An 11,369-nucleotide genomic window follows, 5' to 3' on the forward strand; every position below is an offset into this window, starting at 1 on the left:
GGGACAATGTATACCTTCAAATCAGCGGCACTGCTATGGGTACCCGCATGGCCCCACAGTATGCCAACATTTTTATGGCGGACTTAGAACAATGCTTCCTCAGCTCTCGTCTCCTAATGCCCCTACTCTGCTTGCACTACATTGGTGACATCTTCATCATCTGGACCCATGGAAAAGAAGTCCTTTAGGAATTCCACCATGATTTCAACAACTTCCATCCCATCATCAACCTCAGCCTGGACCAGTCCACACAAGAGATCCACTTCCTGGACACTACAGTGCTAATAAGCAATGGTCACATAAACACCACCCTATACCAGAAACCTACTGATTACTATGCCTACCTACATGTCTCCAGCTTTCATCCAGACCACACCACACGATCCATTGTCTACAGCCAAGCTCTACGATACAACTGCATTTGCTCCAACCCCTCAGACAGAGATAAACACCTACAAGATCTCTATCAAGCATTCTTACAACTATAGTACCCACCTGCTGAAGTGAAGAAACAGATTGACAGAGCCAGAAGTTACCTACTACAGGACAGGCCCAACAAAGAAAATAACAGAATGCCACTAGCCATCACCTTCAGCCCCCAACTAAAACCTCTCCAATGCGTCCTCAAGGATCTACAACCTATCCTGAAGAATGACCCATCACTCTCACAGATCTTGGGAGACAGGCCAGTCCTTGCTTACAGACAGCCCCCCCAATCTGAAGCAAATACTCACCAGCAACCACACACCACACAACAGAACCACTAACCCAGGAACCTATCCTTGCAACAAAGCCCGTTGCCAACTATGTCCACATATCTATTCAGGGGACACCATCATAGGGCCTAATCACATCAGCCACACTATCAAAGGCTCGTTCACCTGCACATCTACCAATGTGATATATGCCATCATGTGCCAGCAATGCCCCCTGCCATGTACATTGACCAAACTGGACAGTCTATATGTAAAAGAATAAATGGACACAAATCAGACGTCAAGAATTATAACATTCAAAAAACAGTCGGAGAACACTTCAATCTCTCTGGTCACTCGATTACAGACCTAAAAGTGGCAATTCTTCAACAAAAAAACTTCAAAAACAGACTCCAAGGAGAGACTGCTGAATTGGAATGAATTTGCAAACTGGATACAATTAACTTAGGCTTGAATAAAGACTGGGAGTGGATGGGTCATTACACAAAGTAAAACTATTTCTCCATGTTTATTTCCCCCCCCACCCCTACTGTTCCTCATACATTCTTGTCAAGTGCTGGAAATGGCTCACTTTGATTATCACTACAAAAGGCTTTTTTTCTCTCCTGCTAGTGATAGCTCACCTTACCTAATCACTCTTGTTACAGTGTGTATGGTAACACCCATTGTTTCATGTTCTCTGTGTATATAAATCTCCCCACTGTATTTTCCACTGAATGCATCCGATGAAGTGAGCTGTAGCTCACGAAAGCTTATGCTCAAATAAATTTGTTAGTCTCTAAGGTGCCACAAGTCCTCCTTTTCTTTTTGCGGATACAGACTAACACGGCTGCTACTCTGAAACCTTTTGAGCTCAGACTCTGAGCCTTCCAGTTCTGTATGAATAAGTAATGGTAACTTCTAACAAGTCTCTGTGAATGTAACAATTTTGTTTCAGGTTTTATTTATTTACCATTTTCTTTTGATGATCATCAGAATGCTCATCAGATACTAGAATCCCTGGGAAATGAGACTTGGTGGGCCAGCTTGTATCAATCAGCATAGCTCCAATTGAGATTGACAGAGCTATGCTGAGTTACTAAAGATCTGTCCTTAGATTGAATCATATACCTCAGTAATTAGCAGAAAATAGTGATAAGGATCAAATACACACCATCTTAATCAGAGCAGGTGTTACACAGGAATCATAATTCCCAGGATGGGACTGAAGTATTAGAACTCTATACAAAGAATTTTGCCCCTTGGCCACTCATTTTAGAATAGCCAGTGCTCCTTCCTTGAACCCTCTTAAATTACAATGGCCTACGCATTTAGGTCACCAAAGTCTAGGGGCTATCTTGAACTTGAAACTGCATGGCTCACATAAATTCTTTACAAACATTGCTAGCCCCAATCAATATCCTGCGTCTATTAAATCCTGTTTCCAGTCAATCTCATTTCAGCCAAGAATTTCTTTCAATTACTGCTGGGTTTATCTTATTTTAAACAATTCCTTATTCTGAATTGTTTAGAGGGAAATTGTTGATGATTGAGAAGCACGGATTGCATCTGCTGTGTTACTGACTTAGCCAGTTCTCTTAGGACCTTTTACAAATGTCTACTCAATCGGATTACACTGAGTGCACTACTTCAAAGTACTGGGAGACTATATTGGAAGTAGCATAGTATATCATGTACAGGTGTATGAAGACTGGAGAACAGAACTTCTGCCAACATTTATTAGAATACCACTGTCTCTTCTCTGAATGAAGGAGAGCTTCTAGGGGCACAACTGGACTTATCTATCCCCTTAGGTGTTTCAGTGAACCAGGGATCCAGCTTTTACTAGACAAAATGATTCAACTTCCTTCTGTTTTCTGTAGCTTAATTCCCAGGCTGAGGTAGATTGCCACAGCTCAGACATCCCTCATAGGTGAGTGCTGTCTGTTAAAGGTCTCTCATTGGTCACCCAGCCAAGCTACAGCCCGCAATCTACAGTTAACAAACCAACGTGATTAGGAAGGGACATGCAGTTGAGGATGGAGGGAGGAAGAACTAAGGGAAGTTGGAGAGAAGCTACTGAACTAGATGAACCAGGGGACTGATCCAGTTTGGCAATGTCTCCCTTACAGTAAAATGAACACATGGTAACTGCTGTGACCCAAGAACCCCTTACTGCCAACCGGCAAGGGGGTTACAGGAATATCTTGATTCTGGGATGTACATTCTGGTTCACCAAAGAACATTATGTGAAGTCTTAAATGAAAGCTGGGGTCACTCTGTTCAGTCATATCATTGTGAAATGTATATACCAATACTGTGTAAGGAATTATCTTTACCTCTGGGCAATATGGTTTTAAAGTCTATGTCAAGGCAGGGGTGACAATCAGGTTGTCCTCCAAAAAGGAGGTAAGAAATGTGTAAAATAGAAATTAAGCATAGTAAGCTCACACAATGGATGTCAGTTTACATACAAAGTCAGAAGTTAGCAAAGAGATGTGAAGTCAACAGTGGAGCACCCAGGAAAAACAAACCACAGGTGGTTGTCCTGGTTGTGTGCAAAACTAATAAGGTTTGGGGATATATCTATGACGCAAAGAAGACACCCCATCATCCCACATCTGGGAAGTAAACAGGAAGTGCATTTACAGTTATGAAAACAGGATCTTAGCCAACCTGGACTGAAAAGCTGCAGAAAAAAGATAGTGAGTCTGTGAGAAAAAAACTTTAGACAGGAGGTTAAGTTTTGTCTCTAGAAAGTGTGTTATGATTTTGTTGCATACGTAACCATTTGTTTCCAATATTCTTACTCATTATCAAGTGAATCTTTGATAATAAACTTCTTATTGGTTTTCACTATAACTATATCTAAGTGCTGTGATATTAATCAAAGTGCTGATCCTGAGTTGAATCATACAACTTGGTGCGTACACTGCTCCTTTGGGGACAACAGACCTAGGATTTTTGTGAGTGTTCAGTGTATAAGGGGACTGGACTCTACATGGGAATGCTTCAAAGGGACTCAGGGACAGGGGTGCACCTATTGTTAACCTGCAAGGCAAAGTAAGGACTGGCTGGCATGCTTTGGGTGTCCCTAAACCGCTGATTGCCAGAAGCTGGAACTAGACAACAGGGGATGGATCACTTGATAATTGTCCTGTTCTGTTCATTTCCTCCGAAGCATCAGGCACTGCCCACTGTCAGAAGACAGGATACTGAGCTAGTTGGACCATTGGTCTGGCCCAGTATGGCAGTTCTTATGTTCTGTTAAGAAAGAATGGACTGTTCATTATTTTAAGGTGCAACTGGCAAATAAATTGTTTCGGCAGCAAAAGACATCCACAGGGAGGCTGGTAAACTAGTCAGAAGATTAGATGGTCTGTAGTTGAGGTGTCCTCCTAAAATGAGACATTGTGTTATGCAAGACAGATCTGAAATATCAGAGTCCAGTGCAGGATCTGCTGCATCACATTTAAACCTCGGCTGGGCAAAACTCTGGAGAACATACTCACAGGAATAATTCTGCATTGGGTGATGGGATGGATGACATTGGACAAGATAAGTATTCATCATTTACTCCTATGATTCACCAACAGCAGAAAGCTAGTGAGTCCAAGTTTGGATATGGTACATTCCTGCAGTACCAGCTGCAAAATACAGTTCCACCAGCTGCCATGGGTTATTTTCCCTTAAGGCAAAGCTTGCAGGGCATTAACTCTGTATTTTGTGGTGGCATTTAGGCAGTTTTAATTTGCGTGGGAAAGGAAGTTGGTGACCTTTAGCTCACAAAAGAGGATGTTGGTAAAGGGCACCTCTCTGTGGTCAAAATATAAATTATTAGCAGGATGGAATTAAAACAATTGCGATGCAGGAGGCTATTGATAGTGGCTCACAAAGATTTCACTGGCAAATAGAATATCCCAAGCATCTCCAGCCAGAGTAAATGGATGTAATTTTATACCAGGCAGACAGGGCTGGAGACCTGTCACACTGGTTGACAATTTCACATAATCACCATCATGTCAACTATCAATGAAAATCTAAAAACAATTCAGCTTTGAATTGACATTGCATAAGTCAGTGGGAGGATTCTGAGTGGATTCTGTTGCTGGCTAAATTGAATACCACTCACAGCTGGCCCAAGCTGTCAATCTAGCATCCCCTTTCTTTGTTTTTAGGGGTTTGTTCTTTTCGATACAAGAAAGTATAAAATAAATGTGTAAAAAGAAATGTTTTAAGAATACTGATAATGAGCCAAGAAACATAGCAAAGGGAACCCTCTTTCTGGAAAGGCCCTGGCTTGGTAAAGGTGGCTGCTCTCTCTTGTCTCGCTACCATCTCTAAATGCCACATAATCTACGGTAGGCATTTAGAGTACCTGTAACCATACTTTCTGCTCCCTTCTCTCTTTCTTCATTGGTCCTTTCCCTTTTTTCCCTAGTGACCCTCATTATCCTTCCCCAGAATTTAAGCAAGAGCTATTCAAGAGAAACACAAAAGAGGGCCTGGTGACTGGTGTTGAAAACACAAATCCTGCATGGCTAAGTGCTCGTAAATTCTAAAACCCACAGCTCACCTGTGTGTACATCCTGTCTTCTCTTGGATTGCATTACATTGGCTTCTCCCCTTAGGCTGTAAGCCCTGTGGGACAGGGGCCCACTATCAGTTATGTGCTCAGTTGCTATGGTACAGCAGCACACACACTTATAATTATCACTCTTTTGAAAGGCCATTGCTCCCAGCGATCAGATTATACCCATGTAGGTGAAAGGCAAAATGTCATCTGGTGGCTTCGTAAGAGGCAATTAGCTGGGATAACTGTACAAGACTGAAATTCCCAGCCACGTTCCTGAGCTCCATAGAGTTACTCCATTGCTGTTCAGCTTTTATTAAATCCAGCATGCTAGGCATTAAAGCACATGCTAAAAAGGGAGGTTTCTATCAGTCTGGGGCAGCAATTGCCTCATGCTGCCACTCACGGCAAGGGGAAATGACAAGAAAGAGCTGAAATGCATTTGAAATGCTCTTCCTTTCTGTTTGCTAGTTACATTCGCCACCATCTGACTGGGCTACAGTTCTCTTCACTGACACACCAGGAACATAGTGCCAGGAGAAGTCTTCCTACAGAGTCTGCCTCCTATCAATTAGCAGTGAACTTCACATCCCTCTTGATTTCCTTTATAAGGGCAGAGATCTGACATCAGCTCCTCCTATGACTGTCCTCGCCAACCCTTTGATTTCTTAACCCCAGGGCTGGCCCACAACATTTTGGCACCTGAGGCAGGAAGCTCAAATGATGCCCCCATGCCTCCTCGCTTGGGCCAAAACTTTGAAAGCTCTCAATTATATCTTCTTCCAGTTCTACTCCTCTCATGGTACTGCTCTGCTACCTACCCCAATAAAGGAGAACTAACAACTTAAAATGCCTTGTTCAAAAATTTTAAGTAAAACTTAACTTTCAAACACCTGAACAGCAAATGTAACTTTTCTTGTCTGCATAGTAAATACTGGCATTTTTATCTGTTTGAATAATCAAAGTGGTGCTTTCTGTGCCTTCTTGGTCGCAAAGATTTGAACTGCTTCCTGAAAGTCCACAGTCTGGGCCAGCTCAAGCTCTACTGAGATGGTTGCAAGGTCAACCAGCTTCTCCTGTGTCATTGTGGAGCGTAGATGTGTTTTTATTAACTTCAGATTGGAGAAGCTGCATTCTTCACTGGCAACTGTTACAGGAAGTGTTAGAAGTGTTGAAATCCCTCATCTGACTGGTAAGACTGTAGGTATGATTTTGCTTTGTACAGTTGTTCCATTGCTCCAGATATATCAAGGTCAACACCTTGGAATCTCTTGCGTACAACATTTATTTCAAACAGTATGTCATGCTACAGCACTAAACCACACAGAAATGTGAAGTTATGTATGTTTCTGGTGATTCCATTTCCCTCTGCCACTGTTCTCCCACGAACAGTTCCTGTCATAGCATTATCCTCCATAATGGCAACTATGGCACCATCTATTGTCCCAATCTGGTATTTGATAGGCTTTATCACCTCCACTCGACTTTCCCATCATGTGGCACTCAGTGGTTTCAGTGTCAGAGAGGATGTTCCCAGATGTTGCTTCAAAATTTGCCATCGATGAGTTGATGCAGAGAAAAATACATAGGTGCTTTGAATTACATTAAAAAATTCAGCAGCCTCACCCCTTTGTCACCATTGGGGATTTCACGCCAGTAATGTGTTGGATGGAAACTTCTATTTTCATTGTCTTTGGGGAACATGAAGTTTTTCACTTGCTGTGGCCCATGCAGTACAAGGAAGTCCCTCAGGCTACTGCTCAAGTGAGTCCACAGCCCTGGATCATCTAGACTTAAGGAACTAAACTCAGCAGCAGCTGTTTCTTGCACCTCCACCACACTCTTCTCTGATCTACACTTTTCTTCAGGAATGTGCATGGTTACATCCATTTGAGATGAGATATGGATACAGCAGTACCTGCCAGGTCACCTGCACTCCGACTAACTGGAAGATCAGCCATCTCCTCACCACTCACATCCTCACTGGGACTGGAAGGCTCACCGGGAACATTTGTGACTATGTATCTCAGGAGAGCTCCATCCTGCTTAGATAGAAAAGCTTCCTTTGCTTTCTTTCTTTTTCTGAATGCTGCCCCAGAGGGGCCTTTTCTTCTTTCACTCATGACTGCTGTTCTATGCCAGCTGTAGTGGCTCTCAACACTCAATTGAAGGGGACAAATAAGCAGGCTGGTAGCAAGGCCTGAGTGAGGGAAGATATCAGCATCTTAAGGGCCTAACTGGCTCCTACTACTTCAGTTGACTGCCTGTTCTCCTCAGGTGGGTTCAGGGAAGCAGCAGGAAACAGGAAGCTCCCTGAGAAGCCTGTGTTAATCAGTCCAGGCTCCTGGGGGGTGCTAGAGAGGTACATAAGACGCTCCTCCTCCTCTCTCTCTCTGCTTTCTGTTATTCCCTCTCACCTTTTCTCCTGTCTTCCTGTTATGTCTCTTGTGCCCTCCTTCCTCCAGCCCAGCACTCCACCATCTCTGTGCATCTAGAGCAGAGAGAATACATATGCACCAGCAGGAGACACAATTTTCTACACTCTGGGTCCTAGTGGCACCCCTCGCTGCCCAAGTCTGGCACCTGAGGCGGCCACCTCAGTTCGCCTCATGGTAAGGCCAGCCCTGGTGAGCAGCCCTGGTCTGGCTGCAGGTTTGCCTCACCGTTTCAATTTTCTAATCATACACTCTTCCACCACATGTATGACTGTCTGCATTGCTACCATGCAGTCAACAGGGGTGAATGAGGTTATGTCGATCCGTGTCTACGAGCCTCCATCCAGCAATACAAATAAATAATAAATTAACAGCTGCAAGGAGCTGCATTAAATAATGAGAGGCTGTGAAGTAACCATCATCTTCTTAGGGTGTGGAAAGGTCCTGGGGACTGGCAGCACTTGTAATATCCAGATACTTCCAATGAGCCTCTCCCTGGGACACATTCCTCCCAAAGACTCATCAGCGAGACCAATGAAGGAAGCTAAGAAATGGCCTAATACAGGCACTTCACCAAGCAGGCAGAAGTGTCAGTATGGCAACAATTGCAGAATAAAAGGAGACAAACTGACAGGATTCCTTCATTACCAAGATTATCTGAACCGTGCCAAAGGCAGCGCATCAGGACTTCACAATATGCAACTGAACGTGTGAGGCCAGTGTGGGAAGTCAGATGTTAGACGTAAAGTGCTCCCGACTGGCACTGGAACTGGGAATCCTGTCTTTGATAGAAATGACTCAGGCAGCATTTAGTCACAACTCAGGCACGGCTACTGTGGAGATAGGAGCCATAGAAGTGGACAAATTGAATTACCTTGTGTTGACCCTAACACCCCTCCTTTTTAAAACAGCTGCTCCACTGGACACTGATCCTAAGTATTTCTGTATTTTATCAGCACTGAGCTCAGATTGATGTTCTGTGGTGCAGGGTCTGTTTTCTCTTTATCTGTACAGAGCACAGCTCACCTCTGATGCTCTAAAAATGAATAAAATAATCCTAGGGGTTCTCTTTTTCTTCTCTAGGGGAGAAACAGATATTTGCACCCTCTGATCCCTGTTCGCAAAGCAAATAGAAAAGCATCCAAAAGGCAGAGGTTGCAGGAGATGGAAAGGTCCACAGATTTAAGGCCAGAAAGGACCATGCCAATCACCTAGACTGACCTTGTGCACAACACAGCCACTGAACCTCACCAGTCACTTCTGCATCAAACCCATAAGTTCTCTCTGAGCTACAGCATGACTTTTAGAAAGATACCATGTCTTGCTCTAAAGAAAGATGAGACTAGGCCTTTTAGAAGTTTAGAAGTTGAAGGGAGAGATAGCTCAGTGGTTTGAGTATTGGCCTGCTAAACCTAGGGCTGTGAGCTCAATCCTTGAGGGGGCCATTTAGGAATTTGGGGCAAAAATTGGGGATTGGTCCTGTACTAGATGACCTCCTGAGGTCCCTTCCAACCCTGATATTCTATGATAAGTTGCATTTAGGAGAAGGCAGAATCTCTAGGAGACTAATACCAAAAGGCATGTGCCAATATGCACAAGCAGGCTGGAGCAAAATCCTCTGTATGAAATTACATTGCAGAGAGCAGGAAAGCAACCTGTCTTGCTAAACCAGGGGTGCTTCGACCACAGACTGTTAGTGTTTTGTACCCAGAATCTGGCACTCACTTTTACATAAACATGCATCCCCCCACCCTATAGTGGCTGTTTGGGAGAAAGGTGTTTCCTGGACAACCATTACACTCTAAAGTACTAATGTGCCCCAGGGTAGTCCTTACAGCAGTGTTTTCTTGCAGCAGCAGCTTTTGGGTCTAAATAGGCACGCCTTGGAACAGGCCCAACAAAGGACCAGCAGCCTCGCCCACAGACTCAAGTTGGGTGGCTTGGTAATATTTGAGAACTCTTAATGCAGAACATGGAGGGAAAAGGCTCTCTGCAGCCAGCACCCAAACAAATGAGAGAGGAGCAAATTCCTTCTTCCTAATTCCAGCCACCAGGCTTGGGACATTCAGCACAAATGTTAGTTGAGTCATGTGACCAGGAGCAAAGTAACAGACAGAGGGAGAGAAATGAGATGCAAAGTTGATCAAGAGCAAACTACTAAGGGAGAGGAATATTCTAGTGTTAATATCCCAGATAATGGGCACCCCTGATGCCAGCCTAACTTTCAGGGAACTCCTCTATGCATCCGATGAAGTAAGCTGTAGCTCACGAAAGCTTATGCTCAAATAAATTGGTTAGTCTCTAAGGTGCCACAAGTACTCCTTTTTCCTCTTCACCTGATACTCAGTACAAGTTTCCCTTTAATGACAGGAAAACATGTACTCTGGTATTTTCCCTCTTTAAATTCATAGGCTTAAGTGACGGGAGAAAGTTTTATCTGTAGCTGCTTTTGCAAACCTCAAAAAAGAGGCTTGATGGGGGAGGGTGTTTGCAAAAGCTCAGCCTCCCCAATCTCATTGTCCCTTCAACCACACTCCACCACAGACAACACCCCCTACCTAACTCCAGCAGCTTCTAGTCACAGCCCCCAGCTCTGGTTTATATTTCCTCTTGGAGAAGCTGGAGCTAATTCACACTCCTGTCTGGCCACCCTGCAGCTGAGCAATTAACATTGATTAGTAGTAGATTGCAGGCAGCCAGGTGGCTTCATTCTCCTGCAATTCTGGAAGCTTTTTCAAGGCACTTGTTTGGAGAAGGGTTTTAACCCCAACCCTGCCAGGGCCTGCAGAGGGTCCATTCATTCTATTATAGCAAACTGGGGTGCGCGAAATGTTACAGGGGGTTCTCGGGAAAAAAGTCCTAATGGCGGACAGAGCTGTCCCTAGGACAGCTAGGAAGCCCCTGGACTTCCAAGAGCTAAGCAGATCAAAGCAAGCATATCTATCACACTGAGGTGATTTAAACTTCAAGACTCCTTATAAGAAATGGAAAGGGAGGTGGACATTTTTTTGCTGTTTTTAAAATTAAATAGGCAGCTAGTATTGTTTTTAAAATTATTATGAAGAACAAGTTTAAGCTTTGTTGTAACATGTGTTGTTCGCCTGGATTGCTCAAGACCTGAATGCTTGTGTTCACCTGCAAATCTACCAACATGATATATGCCATCACGTGCCAGCAATGCCCCTCTGCCATTTACCTTGGCCAAACCGGACAGTCTCTATGCAAAAGAATAAATGGACACAAATCTGACATCAGGAATTATAACATTCAAAAACCAGTTGGAGAACACTTCGACCTCTCTGGTCACTCAGTAACAGACTTAAAGGTGGCAATTTTGCTACAGAAAGGCTTCAAAAACAGACTCCAACAAGAATCTGCTGAACTGGAATTAATTTGCAAACTAGATACCATTAATTTGGGCTTGAATAGAGTCTGGGAGTGTCTGGGTCGTTACACAAATTTAATCTATTTCCCCATGTTAAGTATCCTCACACCTTCTTGTCAACTGTCTGAAATGGGCCATCTTGATTATCACTACAAAAGTTTTTTTTCTTCTGCTGATAATAGCTCATCTTAATTAATTAGCCTCTTAGAGTTGGTATGGCAACTTCCTCGTTCTCTGTATGTATATATCTATCTTCTTACTATTTGTTCCATTCTATGCAT

The sequence above is a fragment of the Caretta caretta genome, chromosome 13, assembly GCF_965140235.1.
Source record: "Caretta caretta isolate rCarCar2 chromosome 13, rCarCar1.hap1, whole genome shotgun sequence".
Classification (NCBI taxonomy): domain Eukaryota; kingdom Metazoa; phylum Chordata; order Testudines; family Cheloniidae; genus Caretta; species Caretta caretta.